The following is a 19,149-nucleotide window of genomic DNA, read 5'->3' on the forward strand; positions in this document are numbered from 1 at the left end:
GGCCTCATGTTTTTCACGAAGCGCCTGTTCGGCCTCAGCCTTCTTGTTGGCGTCAGACAAAGCTTTCTTTAGTGCCTCATATTTGGCACATGCTCCTAGAGCTCACAATACTAAAAATTTTATTCTGCACAACCATTCGTTCGTGCCAACTCCAAGACAAATGTTTTCAACATACCTTGCTTGTCTTCCAGTTGCTTCCTCACACGGCCGAGTTCTTCCTCGGACCGTGCAAGGTTCTGCTTCAGTTCGGAAACTTCTGCCTTGAAAGCGGAAGTCCTCTTGGTGGATGCTTGTTTTCACACCAAAGGGTATACGTCATTTACACAGGCTCCTGCGAAGGCAGGGGGTTTGATCCCCTGCCCGGCTCTGTCTCCTTCGCCGGACAGTGTATCAGGGGCTACTACTTATATTATGACAATTCCTTAAGGGTTTCCTAGGAGACATACCTCGAAAGCCTTTATAAGACTAAGGCAGGACGCGTTCAGCCCGCTCTCGGCGGACTGAATCCTTTCAAACACCTCGCCCACAAGGGCCCGATGCTCGTCGACACTAGACGCGTTCTTCAACGCTGTCAATAGACCACCAGGCAGCTCTTCTTGAACAAAGGACGCCGACGGCTTAGGCTGGCCCCCCGCCATCAGGGAGGGCTACTTGCTCGATCCCAAGACACTAGAGGTACCGGGTGCCGTATCCATCCCTGCGTGTTCGGCACCAGGGATATGTCCTCCCTGGTCCGGGTCTTGTCGAGACGACACCTCGGTGTCGCGCCCAGACTTTGGGGAAGGGGCCTGCGGAAGCGTCTCGCTCTCCAAAGCATCCGAGTCCAGTGAATCCTCCAACAAGGACTGGCCGGCGCAGGACCTTGCCGGACTATGCAATATGTAGGCAACAGTCTATACCACTATACAAGAAAAAAACGATCCCGGACGCATATGCGTGTTCGGATACTTATGACTTCTCCAGGGGCTGGGCCCTGGGATCCCACTCCGGGCTGCTATCGGCAGCCGTGGGGGATGCCCCTGGGAGGGAATGTTTCCCCCTCTTGGGTGATCCGGCCTCCAGAGATGCGGAGGCCGTCCTCTTCCTCCCACCATGAAAGTGAGGCCCATCCTCCTCTGCTTCCTCCTCTTCGTCCTCGGACGAAGGATCGTCGCTGGAATCTTCAGATCTGGCGTCCGAAATCTCGCGACGGCGAAGGCCACCCTGGGACTTCTTGACCTTCTTGGAGGCCTCCTTCTTTGGCGCCTTGTAAGGCGTGGGGACCAACACCTTCGTCAGAAGAGGTCCGACCGGTTCCTCCGGCAGGGGGGCTGGAGAATGTAGCCGCTCCACCTCTTTACCCATCCCTGAGGTTGCAATCAAACACGATTAGGGTGTCTCCCGCATGATGTGCCAATTAAAGCATGAATAGACAGAGTGTGGCTGTGACTTACTGAGCTTGGAGAATGGGATGATTGATACCCATGGTCCTCGGCAGGGCCCGGCCATGATTTGCCGGACTTGAAGAGCACCTTCTAGATATCCTTGTGGGTGGATTCGTAAAGCTCCTGAAGGGTTTGGTGCTCGGCTGGATCGAACTCCCATAGGGTACAAGCTCGGCACTGACAAGGGAGAACCAGGCGAACTAGCATCACGTGGACTACGTCGACGAGTTTGACGTCCCTATTGATCACACCCTGGATGCGTGTCTGAAGCAGTAACAGCTCATCAGACGAGCACCAGTTCGGGCCCTTCTCGGGCCAGGACGTGAGCCGCAGTGGGGCTCCGGATCTGAACTCTGGAGCTGCCGCCCACTTCTTGCCGCGTGGTTCGGTGATATAGAACTACTGCTGCTGCCACTCCTTGACGGAGTCATTGAAAGCGCCTTTCGGCTAGACAGCCTTGGGCATCTTGCTTACCATGGCGTCGCCGCACTCGGCGTGTTCGCCACTCACCAGCTTGGGCTTCACATTGAAAATCTTCAACCATAGACCGAAGTGAGGTGGGATCCGGAAAAAGACCTTGCACACGACGATGAACGTCGAGATATTGAGGAAGGAGTTGGGGGAAGATCATGAAAATCGATCCCGTAGTAATACATGACTCCCTGAACGAACAGGTGAAGGGGAAACCCGAGCCCACGGATGAAATGGGGAAGGAACACGACTCTCTCATGAGATTCCGGAGTAGGGACGACCTGTCCCACCGGGGGAAGACGATGGCCGATCTTCTGGGCCAGATACCCGGCTCCCCGGAGCTTCTTGATGTCCTTCTCCTGGACAGTTGAGGCCATCCATTTGCCTCCTGCTCCGGACATCTTCAGAAAACTTCCCTTCGATGGGGGAAGAAGAGTGCTTGGGCGTTAGGGCTCGCGCAAAGGGGAATGAGCTAGCAGGAGAAGGAGGCGTGGGTAAAAGAGAAAGGAACCTGACCTCCTTATAAAGGCGATAAAGGCTTTTTGTGCTTCCCCACTTGCCTGGTGGAACCCGTCCACCTCCCACTCGCCGCGATTAGCAGCACGGTTAGATTACCCCCATGCCCGTATTGATGAGAATCCCACAATAAGGGTACACGATCTCTGCTTTGACAAGACGTGTCACAGAAACCGCCTCGTGATATGCGTTGTAGCTGGTTGTGTGGAAACGGTTCAAATAATGGATCCGATCATAATAACGTGTCATGTCATCGGGAAAAGTTGTCAGCAGATTGCATTTGTGAAATACCCTCCTCTCTACGGTGGTATGCGAAGATCATTTTTTCAGATCCGGACACGATTTGGGTGTTCGGTGATTACTTTGGAGTATTCGGTGGAGGAAGCCGCCTTGCAATGCCGAAGACAATACTGCGTGCCGGACTCATCGTCATTGAAGCCTGGTTCAGGAGCTACTGAGGGTGTCCTGGATTAGGGGGTATTCGGACAGCCGGACTGTGTACAACGTCCGGACTATTGAAGCATGGAGATACAAGACTCAGGACTTCGGCCCGTGTCCACATGGGACTTTCCTTGACGTAGAAGGCAAGCTTCGCGATCTGGATATTATATTTCCTTCCTTGTAACCGACTCCATGTAAATCCTAGCCCTCTCCGATGTCTATATAAACCGGAGAGGTTGGTCCTTAGAAGGCCGATCACAATTACATTCATACCATCATAGGCTAGCTCCTAGGGTTTAGCCTCTACGATCTCGTGGTAGATCTACTCTTGTACTACCCATATCATCAATATTAATCAAGCAGGAAGTAGGGTTTTACCTCCATCGAGAGGGCCCGAACCTGGGTAAACATCTGTGTCCCTTACTTGTTGTTACCATCAGCCTTGACGCACAGATCGGGACCCCCTACCTGAGATCTGCCAGTTTTGACAGCGACACTCCCCATCTTGGATGCAATAGGCCGTGGCCTGCTGTGCCACGCGTTCCGCGTCCTCCTCTTTCTTTGGCACCGTCCCTTGCATTAGGTAGTCCTTGAATTCTGTGGTCCAGCATCCCTCCTGAGGCTCCAGCGCCAGGAGTAAACGTGCTCCCGAGGTTGGGCCACAGGCCGGGGCTCCTGTGGCAGGTGGCTGAGGGAGTTCCTCCCGAGGTTGCGCCGTGCTTGATAGTGACGGTGCTGCTGATGGCTTGAAGAGACATTCCTCAAAAATGCCAGGCTCCTGAGGCAGCCACCTGGACGCCCTCCTAGGGATGTCATTAGCCTCTTGATTGGTGCGCGGGGCACATGCTGCAACTCCAACCCCCAAAACTGCTTTTCCATCCTGCGGACCTCCTCTAGATACGCTTCCATGTGCTCGTCCTTTGGCTCGTACACCTTGATGGAGAAGTTGACGAGGAGCTGTGAATGACCCTTGATGATGAGGCGCTTCACTCCCAGTGCTACTGCAGCTTTCAAGCCTGCTATGAGGCCCTCGTATCCTGCTATGTTTTTGGGGACCTTCTCGCCATGCTCGAAACAGAGCTGCACGACGTAATAGAGCTTGTCCTGAGTGGGGGATATAAGCACTGCGCCCGCCCCCGCACCATGCTGTGAGAATGCTCCATCGAAGTACATGACCCAACCATCCGGTACCTCACTTCCTGGGGAAAGTGACCGATCCTTGCCTGCTTCGAGCCCTGGCGCCTCTGTCCATTCTGTCACAAAAGCTGCAAGTGCGGCTACTTTGATGACCCTGGTTGTGCTGAATTCCAACTGAAATGCTTGCAGCTCAATGTTCCATTCGGCGACCCTTCCAGTGGAGTTCGGGCTCCTGAGTACCCTTTCCAGTGGGTAGGCCGAGACGACCTTGATGGGGTGACCTTGAAAGTAGTGCCGCAACTTTGGTGAGGCCACCAATAGCACGAGCAAGAGCTTCTGAGGCATGGGGTATCGCGCCCTTGCATCCCGCAGCACCATGCTGACGAAGTACACCGGATGCTTGACGAGGGTGGGTGTGCTGACGAGGTCCGTGCCCTCCGGAGGGTTAGGCGCCTCCTGAGACGATGGAGCCCCGAGCACCTGGATGCCTGGTGCGGCCTCTTCAGCCCTGGGGGCGTCTTTCTGCTGAGGCTGGTCTCCATCTGCCGAGGTCGTGGTCTTCGCGAGGCCTTCTTGGTCTTGTGCCACTGAGGCTGGGGCCGCGGCCAATTGTGATGTAGCCTTGACCTGGCGCTCTTCCCGAACCGCCACCAGAGCTGCGCTGGTGGAGTAGGGTGTGGCGGCAAGGTAGAGCACCAGGTGCTCGAGAGGGCGTGGTGCCACCATCACAGGAGGGCTGGTTAGAAACTTCTTGAGGTCTTGAAACGCTTGGTCGGCCTCCTGTGTCCATTCAAACGGGCGCTTCTTCTTCATCATCTTGAAGAAGGGTAGGGCGCGCTCCCTAGCTTCGAGATGAAGCGTCCTAACGCAGTTACGCGCCCAGCAAGGTTCTGCATTTCTCTGAGGGTTTGCAGTGGACTCATGTCTTCGATTGCCTTGACCTTTTCCGGGTTGGCTTGAATCCCCCTATGGGACACGAGGAAGCCTAGAATCTTGCCGGAAGGAATGCCAAACACGCACTTCTCCAGGTTGAGTTGCAAGTCCACTTCACGCTTCTCCAGGTTGAGTTGCAGGTCCACTTCACGGAGGCTTGTGAAGGTTTCCTCCTAATCTTGGATTAGGGTCTTCGCCTCCCGAGACTTCACCACAATGTCGTCGACGTAAGCCTCTGTGTTTTTCCCGAGCTACCAGCCTAAGGCGATGTGCCTCAGCCGCTGGAAGGTTGCGCCCGCGTTGCGCAACCCGAATGGCATGCAAGTGTAGTAGTATACCCCACATGGGGTCAGGAAGGCCATCTTCTCTACATCTTCTACCGCCATCTTGATGTGGTGATAGCCCGAAAACGCATCCAGGAAACACAGCAGGTCGCACTCGGCGGTGGAGTCGACAATTTGGTCGATGCGAGGGAGCGGAAATGGATCTTGAGGGCAGGCCTTGTTGAGGTTGGTGAAGTCGACACACATGCGCTCCTTTCCTCCTTTTTTTGGCACAACAACGGGGTTTGCCAGCCATTCGGGGTAGCGAACCTCGCGAATAACACCTGCTCCCTCTAGCTTGCGGGTTTCCTGGACAATGAAGGCATGCTTCTTGGTGGACTGCCGCCTAGCATTCTGCTTCACGGGGCGTACATTGGGGCACTCATTCAGGTGATGCTCAATCACCTGCCTTGGGACCCCTGCTAGCTGCTTGGGTTCCCATGCGAACACATCCTTGTTCGTGCGCAGGAATTTCACCAGCGCCTCGTCTTGGTCGGGGTCGAGGTTGGCACCTACGGTGAAGGTGGCTTCCGAGGACCCGTCCTCCTCAACTGGCACCTGCTTGGTCTCCGCCTTGTCCTGGGTGAACAACTGCTTCTTCTTGGTCGGCGCAACCCCCTTGGCCTTGGAGGTGTCCGCGCCGGCAGGCTGTGCCGCCGCGGCGGTCTTGAGGGCGAGCTCAAGCACCAGCAGAGCGTCCTTGGTGTCTCCAGCTATGGTGAGGACGCCGCTGCTCCCAGGCATCTTCATGAGGTTGTAGGCCGGATGGGTTGCCTCCATGAACTGGGCCAAGGCGGGGTATCCGAGGATGGTGTTGTACGAGAGGCTGATGTGGGTGATGTCTAAGTTGACCAGCTCCGTGCGAAAGTTGTCATGGGTGCCGAAGGTCACAGGAAGGCGGATCTTCCCCAGGGAGCCAGAGGAACCATCTCCGACGCCCGAGAAGGGCTTGCTGGGTCAGAGTCGTTCCAGCGGTACATGGAGGAGCCTGAAGGCCTCCACCAAGAGCATGTTGAGGCCGGCGCCGCCATTGATGAGGGTCCTGGTGACGGCCACCTGGCAGATGGTGGGCGTGCAAAGCATTGGAAGCGCACCTGAGCAGGCGGTGTTGGAGGGGTGATCGTCCAAGTTGAAGGTCAGCTCGGCCTTAGGTGCCACCCAACCCAAAGGAGCCCCTTGCCGCGCAAGGGCGGCGCCGATCTGGCGGAAGAACGGCTTGGTGTAGCGGTCTGAGGGTGGCGCCTGCGAGCCGCCCAGGAGAGTTGTGACGACCGAGGGCATCGGCGTAGCGTAGTGGGTGAGGAAGAGGTTGTGCAGCTCCTCCCAGGAGGACACAGAAGATGTTGGCAGGTTGAGCAGCCAAACGCGCGGGACACCGGTGAGGGCCATGGGAAACTAGTTGGCCATGACCTTGTCGTCGCCTCCAGCCTTGAGGACGGCCTCTTCGTATGCCAGCAGGAAAGCCAGCAGGTCCGCCGTGCCGTCGTAGCGCGGCGGCATCTCTGGCTTGAACTTGTGCGGCCACTGCACCTGCCGCAAGGCGGGGGCCAAGACTCAGAGCCCCTGGTCCCCAGCGCTGGCATCGGCTGCCGGAGCTGGAGGTGCGTTGTCCGCCATGAGGGCAAAGCACGGTGTTGGTGGGAGCGAGCCGACGGACGGGAGAGCTTTGGCGTACCCCTACCTGGCGCGCCAAATGTCGGATATAGGGTTCCGGCAAAACCCTTAAGGTTCGAACTCTCGGGTGCACACAGAGATCTTCTCCCTACCGAAACACGCCCTCAACCTTGCCGCGATTCTAAGCTAGCACGATGAACAACACAAGAGACACGAGGTTTATACTGGTTCGGGCCACCGTTGTGGTGTAATACCCTAATCCAGTGTGTGGTGTGGTGGATTGCCTCTTGGGCTGAGGATGAACAGTACAGAGGAAGAACAGCCTCGCGAGAGGTGTTCTTGTGGTGGTGGCTGTTCTGCTTAGGAAGGATTCGATCCCTTGGCTATCGATTAGATCCCCCCCCCCTTCTACTGCAGTGGTTATCTCTATTTATAGAGGCCCTGGTTCTCTTCCCAAATATTGAGCGGGAAGGAAGCCAACAACGGCCATTTTGAAAGGGGTCAGCTAGTACAAGCTATCCTGACTAAAGGTGGTCTTCGACTGCCAAAGGCACTGGTGATGACGCCATCTTGGGCTCCATGGTGACCTGTGTCCTGCCGTCCTACTGGTCTTGGTCTCATTGCACCGATATGGAAACCTTTGCCTGATGCCTCGGTACTCTGCCCCTGTGCTTGCCTCCTTTGCACCAAAGAGGAAACAAGGACACTGCGCAGGTTGGCGGCCGTCTGGCGCCCGCCTGGTCTTGATCGTCATGGCTCTCATCATAAGCACCTCACGAGGTACCCCTCGCCTTGATCTCTCCGCCTCCTCGCGAGCCTTCCTGGTGAGGCTGCCCCTGAGGAGGCCTTGTGTCGTCTGCCCCGCGAGGCTTGGCCCCTCGCGAGGGTCTTGAGCTTTGGTTGATGAAGATGGGCCGTACTGGGCCACTGCTGAGCCACGCTGCAGGCTATAGGCAGGGAAGTCTAGGGACCCCCGTTCCCAGAACGCTGATAGGCCGATGCCGACAAGCCTGGGAGCTCCGACAAGCAGTATTGCAAGATCCACTGCACCAAAGGCCACGACCTCCAGAACTGCCGACAAGTTGAGCTCCTCGCTGAGAAGCAGAAAGCGGAATTTGTGAGGCAGGACAAGGATAAGGGTCAAGATGGTGCCGAAAGATCTGACAAGAAGCATGGCAGCCAAGGAGGCCGCCGCGGCACGGATAACTAGCAAGAGAGGCCCTCCCGGGGCCGCGACAAGAAGCATGAAGATGATGATCATGACGAGGACGATGAGTCCGGCAACCATGAGTTTCAGAAGGCTACAGAGGCCATGTGCGTCGACGGTGGTGCCTCGCTGCATGCATCTCAGCGCCAGCTCAAGCAGTGGGCACGTGAGATCACGGCGGTGGAGCCATCACTCGACGCACGGAAGCCACTGAAGTGGTCTAGCATGCCTATCATCTTCGACACCGAGGACCACCATGACCGCACTACTGTGGTCTGGTGTTTGCCGTTGTTGGTTTCACCAATGATCCGCAACCTCGAGATGACGAAGATGCTAGTTGACGGCGGGGCCGGTCTGAACTTGATCTCGCCTGTTGTGATCAAAAGGCTGCAGATTCCTGATGGACATCTTGAAGAGGGGCACCTTTCATGCCCGGGGAGGAGCCAGCCGAAGGGAAAGGTCACGCTGCCCGTGAAATTTGGAGGCGAGTTGAACTATAGGACAGAGAAGTTTGTCTTCGATGTAGCCGAGATCCCCTTGCCCTACAACAGGATCCTCGGCCTCCTGCCGCTGGCCAAGTTCATGGAGGCTTCCCATTACGCCTACAACACGCTGAAGATGCCCGGGCCGATGAACATCATCACCGCCCCCCCCCCCCACAAGAAAGATGCGCTGATTTGCGCTGACCAACTCTACCGGGAAGCAGTTACAGTAGCCGCCGCCAAGGCACTTGCTCCTGCTGTTGAAGCCCCGGGAGGGAAGAAGACCAGAGGGACCTCTCACACCCACTCCGGCAAGCGCACCTCTCCAGAGTGTTGTGCTCCTGTCGAGGACGTGCCAGAGAGCTCCACCGGCAAGAGCAAGAAATCCAGAGCGGCACCACCAGAGACCAAGAAGGTGTCCGTCAGAGAGGACGGCACGGGAGGGGCTTTCACCATAAGCTCCACTCTCAAAGACAAATAGGAAGGAGAGCTCGTCACTTTCCTACGGTCGAGTGTCGATGTGTTTGCATGGAAAGCATCCGACATCCCCGGCGTTCCCAGGGAAGTGACTGAGCACCATCTTGCTATCTGTCCTCATGCGCGGCCCGTCAAGCAAAAGGTCAGGAAGCAAGCTCTAGAGAGGTAGGAGTTCATCACAGAAGAGATCTGAAAGCTAGAGGCGGCAGGCTTGGTAAGAGGGGTACTCCATCCGACATGGTTGGCCAATCCGGTGGTGGTGCACAAGGCAAACGGGAAGTGGAGGCTGTGTATTGATCACACAGACATCAATAAGGCTTGTCCGAAAGATCCTTTCCCATTGCCGCGCATCAACCAAAGTGTTGACTCCATGGCCGGGTGCGACCTGTTATCATTCCTTGACGCCTACTCAGGCTACCACCAGATTTTCATGACAAGAGAAGATGAGGAGAAGACAACATTCATCACCCCATGTGGTACGTATTGCTTTTTACAGATGCCTTTCGAGTTGAAGAGTGCTGGCTCAAACTTTGCAAGAGAAGTCCAAATTGGTTTTGAGCCCCAGCTACATAGAAATATGGAAGCTTATATGGATGACATAGTGGTCAAAACCAAGGACAAGGCGACACTTGTGCAAGATTTGGAAGAGACGTTTGCAAATTTGCGCAAGATCAACCTCAAGTTGAACCCTGAGAAGTGTGTCTTCAGTGTCCCGTCCGGCAAGCTTCTCGGGTTCTTTGTGTTGCAGCGTCGGATTGAGGCGAACCTAGAAAAGATCAAGGCCATCAAGTAGATTGAGGCACCTAAGCGGATCAAGGATGTGCATCGGCCCACTGGTTGCGTCGCCGCCATGAGTAGATTCATCTCCAAGTCTGCTAAGCGTGCCCTTCCCTTTTTCAAGATCTTGAAAAAGGCGGGCCCGATGGAGTGGACCCCGGAGGCCGAAGCAGCGCTGCAGTATTTGAAGAAATACCTCTCCTCTACCCAGGTGCTGGTTGCGCCCAAACCACAAGAACCGTTGCTACTGTATCTAGCAGCAACGAATCAAGTGGTTAGCGCCGCACTGGTGGCACAGAGGGAGGTCGACGAAGAGGCAGCGACAACGGCAGAGTTGGCGGATGGCGAACCAGAACTCTCCCCGGCAAGGCCTGGTCCCGGCAAGGTCCGACACTAGTGCGACAGGGCCCACGCAACTAGGTGAAGTGGTGCCGAAGAAGAAGAAGATGCAGCACCCGGTTTACTTTGTCAGCTTCCTCTTGCACGGGGCTAGGTCGAGGTACTCCGGTGTGCAGAAATTGCTCTTCGGCCTCCTTCTAGCCTCAAGGAAGCTGTGTCATTACTTCCAAGATCACGAGATCACCGTCGTCACCCGCCTCCCATTGCAACGAATACTGCATAACCCAGATGTGACGGGGAGGATTGTGGAATGGGCCCTGGAGCTGTCAAGTTTTGGTTTGAAGTTCGAAAGCACCTCGTCAATTCAGAGCGGAGTCTTGGCGGAGTTCGTTGCCAAATGGACCCCGACACCTGACGAAGAAATCCAGGACACCACTCTCCCCGGCAAGGAAACAAGCCGCAACTGGGTTATGTACTTTGATGGGGCTTTTTCGCTACAAGGCGCCGGTGCTGGTGTGCTGATCATCGCACCCACCGGAGAGCACCGCAACTACGTGATCCAGATGCACTTTCCCAGGGAGATGTCGAGGAACAACGCTGCTGAATACAAGGGATTGCTTGCCGGTCTCAGGATCGCGGCAAACCTCGGGGTCAAGAAGCTCATTGTCAGGGGTGATTCACAGCTTGTCGTCAGGCAGATCAACAAGGATTATCAAAGCCGGTTGATGGAAGCTTACGCGGATGAAGTGAGGAAACTGGAGGAGCGCTTTGACCCCCGAGCGGAGAACGACATCGCCAACTAGCTGTCGAAGCGCGCCGCCCTCAAGCTACCTGTGGAACCAGGTACTTTTGTGTTTCAGTTAACTCAACCATCCATCGAACCATCAACAAAGCAGAACAAGCGGAGGAAGTTAGGCCCCGGCAAGTACTTCCCCACCGAGCTCCCTGGGGCTGCTAGCGAAGATGTTGTTGTGGATGCTGAGCCTGCCGTGGTACAACCAACTCCGGCGGGGCGCCAGGCCCTTGCCATGGAGGCAACCGTTCCCACGGCGGAGGAAGTGCCTTTGGTCCTTGTCGTCGAGCCTTTTTATGATGTAGATTGGAAAGTAAAGATTGCAAAATAAAGTAGATCGGAAACTTATATAATGGAAAATAGACCCCGGGGCCATAGGTTTCACTAGTGGCTTCTCTTAAGATAGGATAAGTATTATGGTGGGTGAATAAATTACTGTTGACCAATTGATAGAAAAGTGCATAGTTATGAGAATATCTAGGCATGATCATGTATATAGGCATCACGTCCGCGACAAGTAGATCGAAACGATTCTGCATCTACTACTATTACTCCACACATCGACCGCTATCCAACATGCATCTGGAGTATTAAGTTCATAAAAATAGAGTAACACATTAGGCAAGATGACATGATGTAGAGGGATAAACTCAAGCAATATGATATAAACCCCATCTTTTTATCCTCGATGGCAACAATACAATACGTGCCTTGCTGCCCCTGCTGTCACTAGGAAAGGACACCGCAAGATTGAACCCAAAGCTAAGCACTTCTCCCATTTCAAGAAAGATCAATCTAGTAGGCCAAACCAAACTGATAATTCGAAGAGACTTGCAAAGATAACCAATCATACATAATAGAATTCAGAGGAGATTCAAATATTGTTCATAGATAAACTTGATCATAAACCCACAATTCATCGGATCTCGACAAACACGTCACAAAAAGAGTTACGTCAAATATATCTCCAAGAAGATCGAGGAGAACTTTGTATTGAGATCCAAAGAGAGAGAAGAAGTCATCTAGCTAATAACTATGGACCGAAGGTCTGTGGTAAACTACTCGCACTTTATCGGAGAGGCTATGGTGTTGATGTAGAAGCCCTCCGTGATCGATTCCCCCTCCGGCGGAGCACCGGAAAAGGCCCTAAGATGGGATCTCACGGGTACAGAAGGTTGCGGCGGTGGAACTAGGGTTTCGTGGTGCTCCTCGATGTTTTCACGGTATGTGGATATATATAGGCGAAGGAAGTCGGTTAGAGGAGCCACGAGGAGCCCACGAGGGTGGGGGCGCGCCTTCCTACCTCGTGGCCGCCTCGTTTCTTTCTTGACGTCCATTTCAAGTCTCCTGGATTGCGTTTGTTCCAAAAATAACTCTCCCGAAGGTTTCATTCCGTTTGGACTCCATTTGATATTCCTTTTCCGTGAAACACTGAAATAGGCAAAGAAGTAGGAATTTGGGCTGGGCCTCCGGTTAATAGGTTTGTCCCAAAAATAATCATATTGATACTTTGATGTTCTCAAACCTTTTCAATTTGCACGCAAGACATGAGCGTGAGCCATGGACATAGCACTATATGTGGAATAGAATGGTGGTTGTGGAGAAGACAAAAAAGGAGAAGATAGTCTCACATCAACTAGGTGTATCAACGGGCTATGGAGATGCCCATTAATAGATATCAATGTGAGTGAGTAGGGATTGCAATGCAACGGATGCACTAGAGCTATAAGTGTATGAAAGCTCAACAAAAGGAACTAAGTGTGTGTGCATCAAACTCACTTGCTCACGAAGACCTAGGGCATTTTGAGGAAGCCCATCATTGAAATATACAAGCCAAGTTCTATAATGTAAAATTCCCACTAGTATATGAAAGTGACAACATAGGAGACTCTCTGTCTGTAAGATCATGGTGCTACTTTGAAGCACAAGTGTGGTAAAAGGATAGTAACATTGTCCCTACTCTCTTTTTCTCTTATTTTTTTCCTTTTTTTTATTTTTTTATTTTGGTGGTCTTCTTTGGCGTATTTTTTTATTTGGGCTTCTTTGGCCTCTTTTATTCTTCAAATAGTCCGGAGTCTCATCCCGACTTGTGGGGGAATCATAGTCTCCATCATCCTTTCCTCGCATGGGATAATGCTCTAATAATGAAGTTCATCACTCTTTTATTTACTTACAACTCAAGAATTACTACTCAATACTTAGGACAAAATGTGACTCTATGTGAATGCCTCCAGCGGTGTACCGGGATATGCAATGAATCAAGAGCGACATGTATGAAAGAATTATAAAGGTGGCTTTGCCACAAATACGATGTCAACTACATGCTCATGCAAGGCAATATGACAATGATGATGCGTGTCATAATAAACGAAATGGTGGAAAGTTGCATGGCAATATATCTAGGAATGGCTATGGAAATGCCATAATAGGTAGGTATGGTGGCTGTTTTGAGGAAGGTATATGGTGGGTGTATGGTACCGGCGAAAGTTGCGCGGCACAAGAGAGGCTAGCAATGGTGGAAGGGTGAGAGTGCGTATAATCCATGGACTCAACATTAGTCATAAAGAAATCATATACTTATTGCAAAAATCTATTAGTCATTGAAACGAAGTACTACGCGCATGCTCCTAGGGGGATAGATTGGTAGGAAAAGACCATCGCTAGTCCCTGACCGCCACTCATAAGGAAGACAATAAAAAAATAAACCATGCTCCAACTTCATCACATAACGGTTCACCAAACGTGCATGCTACAGGAATCACAAACTTTAACACAAGTATTCCTCAAATTCACAACTACTCCACTAGCATGTCTCTAATATCACCATTCTCATATCTCAAAACAATCATAAGGAATCAAACTTCTCATAGTATTCAATGCACTTTATATGAAAGTTTTTGTTATACCCATCTTGAATGCCTATCATATTAGGACTAATTTTATAACCAAAGCAAATACCATGATGTTCTAAAAGACTCTCAAAATAATATAAGTGAAGCATGAGAGATCAATAATTTCTACAAAATAAAACAACCGTCGTGCTCTAAAAAGATATAAGTGAAGCACTAGAGCAAAATTATCTAGCTCAAAAGATATAAGTGAAGCACATAGATTATTCTAATAAATTCCGATTCATGTGTGTCTATCCCAAAAGGTGTGTACAGCAAGGATGATTGTGGTAAACTAAAAAGCAAAGACTCATATCATACAAGACGCTCCAAGCAAAACACATATCATGTGGTGAATAAAAATATAGCATCAAGTAAAGTTACCGATAGACGAAGATGAAAGAGAGGATGCCTTCCGGGGCATGCCCAAGCTTAGTCTTTTGGTGTCCTTGAATTTTACCTTGGGGTGCCTTGGGCATCCCCAAGCTTAGGCTGTTGCCACTCCTTATTCCATAATCCATCAAATCTTTACCCAAAACTTGAAAACTTCACAAGACAAAACTCAACAGAAAACTCGCTCTGTTAGTGCAAGAAAGCAAACCACCACTTTAAGGTAATGTAATTAACTCATTATTTATTTATATTGGTGTTAAACCTACTGTATTCCAACTTCTCTATGGTTCATACCCCCGATACTAGCCATAGATTCATCAAAATAACCAAACAACAGACGAAAAACAGAATCTGTCAAAAACAGAACAGTCTGTAGTAATCTGTAACTTTAGAATAATTATGGAACCTTAAAAATTCTACCAACATAGTAAGTCCTAGGAAATTTGTCTATTAATCTTCTGAAAATATAATCAACTGAAAAGCACACTTTTGTGATTTATTAAAATTATTCTCGTGCGTGCAAAAGTTTCTGTTTTTCAGCAAGATCACATTAACTATCACCCAAGATGATCCTATAGGTTTTACTTGGCGCAAACACTAATTAAAACATAAAAATACATCTAACCAGAGGCTAGATGAATTATTTATTACTACACAGGAACAAAAAGAAAAGAACAAAAATAAAATTGGGTTGCCTCCCAACAAGCGCTATCGTTTAACGCCCCTAGCTAGGCATTGAGATTTCGATGATGCTCACATGAAAGACAAGCATAGAAGCACAAAGAGAGCTTCATAAAACACGTGACAAACACATCTAAGTCTAACATACTTCCTATTCATAGGCATCTTATAGGCAAACAAATTATCAAGGCAAGCAAAAACTAGCATATGCAAGGAAGCGGAAAGAAAGAATAGCAATCTCAACATAACGAGAGGTAATTTAGTAACATGAAAATTTCTACAACCATATTTTCCTCTCTCATAATAATTACATGTAGGATCATAAGCAAATTCAACAATATAGCTATCACAAAACATATTTTTAACAAGATCCACATGTATGCAAAGTTGACACTCTTCCAAAATAGTGGGATTAACATTAACTAAAGTCATGACCTCTCCAAACCCACTTTTATCAAAAACTTCATAAGATTGAACGTTCTCCAAATATGTGGGATCTAAAGTTGACACTCTTCTAAACCCACTTTCAATATTATTGCAAACATTATTATCAATCTCATATTTATCATGGGGCTTAAATAACTTTTCAAGATCATAAGAAGAATCACCCCAATCATGATCATTGCAACAAGTAGTAGACATAGCAAAACTAGCATCCCCAAGCTTAGGTTTTGCATATTATTAGCACAAGTGACATCAAGAGAATTTATAGTAACATCATTTCAATCATGCTTTTGATTCAAGGAACTATCAAGTATGGGTGCAATAGCAATAATCTCATGTTTAACATAATGAACTATAGCAAATTCATCTCCATAGATATTGGTATCATGGCCATAAGAATAGCAAGCATCATGTTCATCAAGGGATATTTCAATCAAATCATCGGAATCATAATTATCTATAGATTCGTGCATATCATTATTTTCTTCCAAAGCAACGGTCATTCTCTCAATAAATTCCTTAACATAGGCATTATGAGCATAGTTTTCATAGCAATATTTAAGTATGTCAGAATTTTTAGATTTGTAGAGAGTAATATCATACTTTTCAATCAAAGAAGCAACTTCATGAGCACCCTTAAAAATGACAAATTCTTCAATTTGTTCGATATCATAGTAACTATAAACACCCTTTCCATAAGAAGATAAGATTTCATTATCATTAAACTCACATAGGTAGGGAAGGTGTTTTTTAGGATTCTTAGAGCAACAAGTAAAATCATCAATTTCACAAAGATTCCAAGCATATCATAGCAAACTATTTATTTGATACCATAAGAGCTTCCCCTTTTCAGACAAATAGTGAAGCACAAAATGAGCATGCTCATCTAAAGATTTCCCATCAACTAAACTAGTTGGGGTTTCAGCGCGAGCGCATAAGGATCGAAGATGATCCAAGTAGAACACTTTAAGTGGATCCATATCAATAGATTTTTAGCAAGAAAAATGCAAGCAAATAGATGGCACGTGGAAACACAAACTAAAAGACATACGGGAGGAAGGCAAAGAAAACGCAAAGGTATTCGGAAATTGTTTTAGAACTGGGGGAGAGGAAAACGAGAGGCAAATGGAAATAATGTAATGCGAGGGATAAACGTTTGTGATGGGTACTTGGTATGTCTTGACTTGTGCGTAGACTCGTCGGCAACGGCGCCAGAAATCCTTCTTGCTACCTCTTGAGCACTGCGTTGGTTTTCCCTTGAAGAGGAAAGGGTGATGCAGCAAAGAAGCGTAAGTATTTCCCTTAGTTTTGAGAACCAAGGTATCAATCCAGTAGGAGGCTACACACAAAACCCTCGTACCTACACAAACAAATAAGAACCTTGTAACCAACGCGATAAAGGGGTTGTCAATCCCTTCACGGCCACTTGCAAAAGTGAGATCTGATAGAGATTATAAGATAAATATTTTTGGTATTTTTATGATGTAGATTGGAAAGTAAAGATTGCAAAATAAAGTAGATCGGAAACTTATATGATGGAAAATAGACCCGGGGCCATAGGTTTCACTAGCGGCTTCTCTTAGGATAGCATAAGTATTATGGTGGGTGAACAAATTACTGTCGAGCAATTGATAGAAAAGTGCAAAGTTATGAGAATATCTAGGCATGATGATGTATATAGGCATCACGTCCGCGACAAGTAGATCGAAACGATTCTGCATCTACTACTGTTACTCCACACATCGACCGCTATCCAACATGCATCTAGAGTATTAAGTTCATAAGAACAGAGTAACACATTAGGCAAGATGACATGATGTAGAGGGATAAAGTCAAGCAATATGATATAAACCCCATCTTTTTATCCTCGATGGCAACAATACAATAAGCGCCTTGCTGCCCCTGCTGTCACTGGGAAAGGGCACCGCAAGATTGAACCCAAAGCTAAGCACTTCTCCCATTGCAAGAAAGATCAATCTAGTAGGCCAAACCAAACTGATAATTCGGAGAGACTTGCAAAGATAACCAATCATACATAAAACAATTCAGAGGAGATTCAAATATTGTTCGTAGATAGACTTGATCATAAACCCACAATTCATTGGATCTCGACAAAGACACCACAAAAAAGAGTTACATCGAATAGATCTCCAAGAAGATCGAGGAAAACTTTGTATTGAGATCCAAAGAGAGAGAACAAGCCATATGGCTAATAACCATGGACCCGAAGGTCTGTGGTAAACTACTCATACTTCATCGGAGAGGCTATGGTGTTGATGTAGAAGCCCTCCATGATCGATTCCCCCTCCGGCGGAGTGCCGGAAAAGGCCCCAAGATGGGATCTCACGGGTACAGAAGGTTGTGGCGGTGGAAATAGGGTTTTGTGGTGCTCCTCGATGTTTTCAGGGTATGTGGATATATATAGGCGAAGGAAGTCGGTCAGAGGAGCCATGAGGGGCTCGTGACCGCCTCGTTTCTTTCTTGACATCCACTCCAAGTCTCCTGGATTGCGTTTGTTCCAAAAATAACTCTCCCGAAGGTTTCATTCTGTTTGGACTCCGTTTGATATTCCTTTCTGCGAAACACTTAAATAGGCAAAAAAACAGCAACTTGGGCTGGGCCTCCGGTTAATAGGTTAGTCCCAAAAATAATATAAAAGTGTATATCAAAGCCCATTAAACATCCAAAACCGATAATATAATAGCATGGAACAATAAAAAATTATAGATACGTTGGAGACGTATTAGTACACAATAGGTCTGGTACACAGCACATCATACTTTATAGAACCTATGACCATGGCATAGGGATTGACTTTCATTCTCTTTCTATCTTCTACCGTGGTCGGGCTTTGAGTCTTGCTCAACTTTACACCTTGTAATACAGGCAAGAACCCTTTCTTTGACTGGTCCATTTTGAACTTCTTCAAAACTTTACCAAGGTATGTGCTTTGTGAAAGTCCAATTAAGCGTCTTGATCTATCTCTATAGATCTTGATGCCTGCTACGTCTTGAGCTTGTGTTGGTTTTCCTTGAAGAGGAAAGGGTGATGCAGCAAAGTAGCGTAAGTATTTCCCTCAGTTTTTGAGAACCAAGGTATCAATCTAGTAGGAGGCTCCTCAAAAGTCCCACGCACCTACACAAACAAACAAGAACCTCGCAACCAACGCAATAAAGGGGTTGTTAATCCCTTCACGGCCACTTGCGAAAGTGAGATCTGATAGAGATAATATGATAAGATAAATATTTTTGGTCCTTTTATGAAATAGATTGGAAAGTAAAAGATGCAAATAAAAGATAGATGAAAGCTTATATGATAAAGGATAGACCCCGGGGCCATAGGTTTCACTTGTGGCTTCTCTCAAGATAGCATAAGTATTACGGTGGGTGAACAAATTACTATCGAGCAATCAATAGAAAAGCGCATAGTTATGAGATTATCTAGGCACGATCATGTATATAGGCATCACGTCCGTGACAAGTAGATCAAAACGATTCTTCATCCACTACTATTACTCCACACATCGACCGACTCCTGCCTGCATCTAGAGTATTAAGTTCATGAAGAACAGAGTAACGCATTAAGAAAGATGACATGATGTAGAGGGATAAACTCATGCAATATGATATAAACCCCATCTTTTTATCCTCGATGGCAACAATACAATACGTGCCTTGCTGCCCCTGTTGTCACTGGGAAAGGACACCGCAAGATTGAACCCAAAGCTAAGCACTTCCCCCATTGCAAGAAAGATCAATCTAGTTGGTCAAACCAAACTGATAGTTCGAAGAGACTTGCAAAGATAACTT

This window comes from Triticum aestivum, chromosome 5B, assembly GCF_018294505.1.
Source record: "Triticum aestivum cultivar Chinese Spring chromosome 5B, IWGSC CS RefSeq v2.1, whole genome shotgun sequence".
Classification (NCBI taxonomy): domain Eukaryota; kingdom Viridiplantae; phylum Streptophyta; class Magnoliopsida; order Poales; family Poaceae; genus Triticum; species Triticum aestivum.